Source organism: Protomyctophum parallelum (assembly GCF_964188405.1).
Source record: "Protomyctophum parallelum genome assembly, chromosome: 13".
NCBI classification, from domain to species: domain Eukaryota; kingdom Metazoa; phylum Chordata; class Actinopteri; order Myctophiformes; family Myctophidae; genus Protomyctophum; species Protomyctophum parallelum.
Window position 1 is genome coordinate 31,218,110 of NC_139708.1, and position 7,276 is coordinate 31,225,385.

Here is a 7,276-nt window from a genome sequence, read left to right on the forward strand (position 1 = left end):
TATCCCTAGACCCAGCCCATGGGCCCTATAGAGGACCCAGCCCGCATGGGCCTTTGGATAGTCAGTGCAGTATTCCATATAGCCTACAGGATAAACTAGTATCCAGCCTTGGAAAAATCTACTTTGAGCTCCACCACCACTCCTGTTTTTCCTAAGACTTAAATGACATGAGTTCATAATGGGTCCCCTGCCAACACTTAATTAGCCAAATACATCAAGGGCGCATCTAACCCACATTATAAATCCCTAGGCCCTATATATATATATTTAAAATATATATATATATCATATTAACCGATTAACCAATTTTGATAACATTAGTGTCGTCATTACATAACATAACATAATGTGGATGCAATCCCTGCATTCAATTTTGGGAAATATGGCAGTGGGTGTATTGTGTGTATGATTTACCTTTTCCTATTCGGCTTTCCATAGCCACTGGCACTGCCTGGTTTGCCCCTCTGTGCCTGCATAGATTGATTGGTCATGCCTGATGCCTGACACTCTCATGTGTTTGTGTCTCTGAGAGTAGCCTAAATGGTTAGCCTCACAATGCCAAACGTCTATGTGTCTCTGAGACAGTCCACCCTTGATTATGGATTACTACGTGATTGAAGACGTCATCAAAGGTCATAATTGAAAATGTTGATGAATGGATTTTCATTGATTGTGCCCCATGTTGTCTGCTGCTATGCTATGTGGTGCTACCTTGCTTAATTTGGAATTTGGAAGCGAGTTCAAACTAGCTGTTGTTGTGCACTCTGCAATATAGTGAGGTGTGTGTGTGTGTGTGTGTGTGTGTGTGTGTGTGTGTGTGTGTGCGTGTGTGCACAGCGCTCACTTCAACACAGTGTTATGGTGCTAGTAGGCTGCATGGGAGAGTGTGTTGTAACTGAGCCTACTGTTGTTTTATGGTTGTTTGAATTATAGTTGATATTTGAGAATGTGTTAGGATGAAGTGTCTTATAGCAGCTGTTTCTCCCTCTCGTTTGTATGCCAGAGCTGGCGAGAGCTTCTGGGAACTCAGATTATGCAGCAGTCTACTAACAGATTTTTTGAATGATGTCAGGCAGTCAACGGGACCCCCATGACATGTCGACACCTGTCAATCTCAAAGATACGTGAGTAGTAAGTAGCCTTGCCGAGCCATGAGGCCCATAGGGCAGGAGTCTATCTCCTGTTTCTGTAGCGTGAGGCAGCTTGATGTACAAGTACACCCCCTGGACATGACGCTAGTATGTCGCAGGGACTTTCTTACACCCCGATCCAACCCTTGATGCTGAGTGTCAAGCAGGGAGGCATTGAGTCCCATTTTGGGTATGACCCGGCCGGGGATCGAACCCCAACCTCCCAGTCTCAGGGCGGACACTCTAACCACAAGGCCACTGAGCTGTTAAAGAGATGTGAGTACTTGACTTCATATTTAAAAAAAATAGATGCCTCATTGGCTGCTGCAGTTCGTTGGAGTCATGTGTGTCGACGGGAGGCCGGAACAATTTACACTCTGGGGCGTTAGTGTGCTAGAAGTGCGGAAGGCACGCTACGCCACGCTGCCCCTCAAGTGACTACTGGCCAATCACAGCGCATCTTTTCCGGGACTTGTCAGACCCGAACATCCGCTCTGTGACGCACACGGAAGCTTCTGTGAAGCTTGCCCTCTGTTGAGAGCATCCGGCCCAGAGCCGGAAGAGGCGTCTACCTTTCTATGTCTATGGACTCAACTATAAAGCTGTCTGTCTCTAGTTCAGCAGTTGTCTTCCTCCTGACCAGCCTTCAGCTATTGTTAACAGCTGGGTTAGTGTGTAAACCAAAGCCTGGGTAATTTACCTGTTTTCAACTTCAATAATCCATTACTGCCTTCACTGCCGTTGGCCGCCTGTGATTAGGGACGGCAGGGAAGGAGGGAGACTATGGTTCTATTACAGCAGCTGACCCCTAGGTCAGGTTGTAACACTGGCATGATGCTGACAGGGATGTTTAGTAGCCTTTCCAGACATGCTTCCACCTGTACAAACCCCATTCAACACTTCCTAATCTAGCCAATCTTCCACCATAATCCCTATAAAAATGTGCAACTACACACAATTCTGGAAACCCAGCCTCATTTGAGTTGATGAAAAAGTCTTGAAGACACCCCCCCCCCCCCCCCCCCCCCCCCCCCTTTTAAAAATGATTGCTTCCGTGCCCCACGAACTTCTCTGTGTGTCCCCTGGGGGGCCGTAACGCCCCCATTGAGACACTATTCTAAACAAAGTTAAATTGTATTAAATATTTTGGGGGATATAACTTGACAATGCTGTGCACAATAGAAGACAAAGAAAATCCTCAGTCCTAATTTATCTTCATTTGTAATGAAGAGAGAACACTGAGGATGTCATTTTATCAGCTTTAACCCCTGGGCTCTTAGAATGATCAAAGTTGTACTATGGTACTCCATATTTCCCCAAATACAATACGCTAGCATTTATCGTTTCAGAGCCAGAGGTGCTAGTACGGTAGAGTAGTACAGCAGTAGGCTACAGTAGTACAGTAGTACAGTAGAGTAGTAGTACAGTAGAGTAGTACAGCAGTAGGCTACAGTAGTACGCTACAGCAGTACAGTAGCTGTGATTTATATTTCTCCATTCTACACTGCCTGATCGCTTCACTGCACTTACTGGGTTCACTGGGGACACATAGACACACATACACACACACACACACACACACACGCACACGCACACGCACACACACGCATAGTTGTGGAGCGCCCTGTACAGTATGTCACAGATAGAAGCTGTGCGTGCATGCGTGCGTGCGCACACGTGTGTGTGTGCTCTCTCTCTCAGATGTTCAATCTGTTCATGCAGGCATCGACACATGCATGCAGGCCCGTGCACGGCCTTACAGTACAAACACTTGTGCACAGTCGTGCACACGTGCAATTAATCCAACTGTAATTTCCACAATTTCTCCCTCTTGCTTTCCCTCCCTCTCCTCCCTCGCTCTCTCCAAGACACACACACACGCGCGCGCGTGCGCACGCACACCCACGCACGCCACGGTGGTAGTGAATGGTGGTCTTTGAGAGCCACTGGCCAGGGGCCACATGAGAAGAGCCTGTGTCTGGGAGGCACAAGGGGAGAGAGGTCACGAAGTTCACCAAGCCTCTGTGCGATGGCCACACACACACACACACACACACACACACACACACACACACACACACACACACACCACAAACTCGATCAGCCATAGATAAGGGGCTGCAGCCCCTACATAGACATCAAGCCATGCATACGCTGTTACAAACACTGTCCAATGGAGCAACATGTGCATAATTCTATTGCACACAAGCTGTATTATCTGTGAGCCCTGCGGCTATTGGAGCAGAGACATGAATATAAACTTAACACAGATAATACGTTTTACGACGACAATGAACCGTACTAATGGTTAATTAAGCAACGCTAGCTAAGCTATTAACCCTGGCGTCTTTTGGGGGATGTCATTATATTAAAAAACAAAATCTAAAATGTCTTTTTGGTATACCGGGTATGTCATCTCTGCTTCATGCATTATTTTTCAATAGCTCTATACTTAAAATCTCACATTAAGCGCTCTGTCAGAATCTGACCGTGTGTTTTATTTTGTAGTGTTTCCTGTTGTGGTTACTGTTACCGGTGTTGTCTCACCTCCCTGTGATTATTAGTTATCTGCACCTGTGTCCTGTATGAGTCCTAGGCTGTATGTGTCATGTATGTGTCATGTATGTGTCATGTATACTCCTTGGAATTCACTCTGGCTTTTTATCTGAACACAGACCTCACATCTCACAGCAACCTGACGGCACCATGTCGGAGGTAACTGACTTAATAGACACATAGCCTCGGTACCAGGCTTTCATTTTTGTTGGTGCAAAAATTGAAAGCCTGGAGGAACGCATTGGCGCTCTGGTCTAAAAGTGGGAGTCAACCCTTCCGGGTGGGCGTCGCTCCAAATGATGTGACGTAGCGCTGCACTAGGGGGGAGAGGAGGGGCCGGGGGTGACGGACAGATCGATGAGATCCAATCAGGGCGTGCGCAAATCTGAGCCGCGACCCGCCCCTCTAGACCAGAAACCTAACATGTTAGCTCAGGCTAATAGACACATGATGGGTGCATGGGCAGCATGGCTTGGCACATGGCAGGCTCAGACGTTTTACAGTTAAATGACATTGGTAACCACGTAAGCCCTGTTATATCCTTAGTCATGCAATCGGACCGTCGTGTAAATATAGCAGATCTATAAGATCACATGCCATCCGGACTAGGTATAATACTGTAGGACTACCGTGTTAGAATGAGATAGGCCTATAGGTCCTGATTCTTCAACGCGTTTACGCTGATATAATGACGTGACGCTAGCGGAAAGGCATTTACGTGGATTTCCCACATTCATTTGGAATTCATGGAAATGGCCGTGAACTTGACACTCACGTAGGTTGTTCGGAAACTCCGCCAAATCCTACGGGTCCTCTTTAGGTGGCGGAGAAATCTACGCAAGCATACACTTGCGTATAGATTTATTCAGAAGGCTTTAGTCTTCATGCTGAATCAATAAATTGTTCCCAAATCTCAGATAAAATATGTAGGCATGTGTCCCCAACATATTGGTCGATCAGCACATAAAAAAATGATAGCCTATATATATATATATATAAAAGCCGAGTGCACTTGTATGCCTAAATGCATGCATTAGGATATTTCTATCATGCGCGATTGGGGCTGCTCACTCGGCAGCCTTCTACTCGAAGTGCAACGGTTGTGAGCTTGTAGATCGGCTCTCGCGGACTCACACTGCATGTTAAAAAACAAACTCACAATTATAATAAGAACATAGGCTTATCTGCATTCTGCACTGTACGAATCCAACATTGTTTAGTGTAGTAATGCCTGCAGTAGGCGGCAGGCCTATTGAAATTGTTTTGTTACGGAGCTTGAGTTCACTGTCGGTGTGTGTGTGTGGGGGGGGCAGACAGTGCTGCCGATCCGATTCACATTGGAAAATTAATAGGGCTAATTAGCCCTATATAAAAAATAGAAGACCACATTAGCCTAATGAATGGCATCAGCGTTTGAAAGTCGGCCAGTCATATCTTTTAAGCAAGCTCACCTCCACTCGCGCTTGTTCACAAACGGACAGACAGACAGAATTTATAATAATGTATATTGATATTGATCACATGGATGCCACACACAGAATAGTTTAACTCACTGGATAAACTCACTGGATTATAATTTCTTCAGACAAGAGGATCCCAGGCCTACGAGGTAGGCCTATAATTATTCACTTATGAATGTATAGGCTACTGTTCTTTATCGTGCAAACAGTGTCGAGGGCCCATGCCCCCCTCCCTCTCTCTCTCTCTCTCTCTCTAGCTCTCTCTCAAAAGACGACTTTTGCATTGACAATTTGACATATATCCTATATTTTAAATATCGGATATGTTTTACATCTGCAAAGGTGTGAGTGAGCACCCGCCTTGGTCCCGAACTTAATTAAATAAATTATAATTATATTGCTTCAGCGGAGCACGCACCGTTGTAAGCTTGGAAATCTTTTAATTTCCTTTGGTGTCCTTTGATGGATTGATGTCAGTTTGTACATATATAGTAGCCTACAGTGGTAATATACAATGGTGCAAAAACAACATAACATAAAAGCCCTAACTGTCCTATTATAGTCTGCGGCTGCAAAGCCTTTTTTCTTTTTTTGACAGACGGATCTCAAACTGCTGTCTGCTGAGTCATGCTTGAAGCCTTTTATGGTGCGATATGGGGCGTGGATCTATGCAGATGAGGTTGTCGGGTGCTTTTCCGATCACTTTGCACCCGCTGCTTTCAGTATGACATACACCTGCGATACGCCTGCGTACCTGTGGTACACACCACTCTCTGAATAACACGTCATCTCAACGTAGCTTGATCGGACGGATAAATACGATATCTGTTTCCGCCACCGTTACACTCTGACGCATTTCGTTTTTGAAGAATCAGGACCATAGTGTGTATGTCACGGATTTTTCTATTGGCATTAAAATGACGAATTAAACATATGAATAGTGCAGGTAGAAGGCACAATCCACTGTTAATTAGGGTGGCCATAAGAGGGTTAAAAGGAAGGAAACCTATAAATGCCAATCCAATGAAAAGGTCATATCTTGTCCATTATAGAAGTCATGATCCAACTTAACATTCCCCATAATACGATTTGCAACTACTGCATATTATTCTATTTCCTGTTGCCTGGATTTTCTTCTTTTTTTTGCGGTATCCCATTTGCCTGAAGGGTTGAGGTTAAATAAGTGGCTTTTTAAAGTATACATCCAGACAGCCTTGATTCCAGCCCTAACCACAGCGCTAACCCCAAGCTCTATGAGGCCCAGATACACCCAGACTGTTAGATTCCGTCCATCAATCCAGTTTAACATTAATAGGCTCTAAGCACAGAAGCCAAAGAAATTGTGGCTCTTCCTTACTTCATTCACAGGTGTTACCAATGATTCTAATGAAGGTTCTGTTCCATGTAGTGTAGCACAGTGGTTCTCAACTTTTTAATTTCAAGGACCCCCCCCTTAACTCAGGGCACTCAGGGTAGTAGGAACCTTTGTAACAGGTACTGCGTGACACAGGAACCTGTTAATGGTTGCACCTCTTTTCACATTTGAGCTGGAGAGCGCATGGAAAACTATTGCCCGGTTGGATAAATTGGGAAAAGGGAAGGTACTTTCTCCCAAACATAGGTAAGACTTACATTATTGTTTATTGCTCCTGCTGCTTCTGCCACCATGCAGAAATGGGGTGTTAAAATGTGTGCTTGTCGTGTATCATTGACCATCTAGCCACTGTGATTTGCATAATAGGCCTACACAGGCTCTATAATTTCCAACTCAGAACTGTAAAATCCAACACCGACTGTTGGTGAAATAGAACACTGTCTTTGTAGTATGTGTGCGTGTACAAACTGTACACGTACATGCGCTACATGCTAAATAACCCATTTTTATGCCATTGGGGAAAATGTTTTAATAATTGCATGTGTTAATGCTCAGCCCCCTTGCTATAGATGCCTTCCCACGTCCCTGACTCTGAGAGCGTATAATGGAACCAAATGCACCCATAAGGGTCCATTTGGTTCCATGTGTACACTCTCAGAGTTACACACCCGTAAGGGGCCATTTGGAACCCCATCAAGGAACCAGTCTTTCCAGTGAGCCAACATGCACAACATCAGCATAATCGGTAACACCTG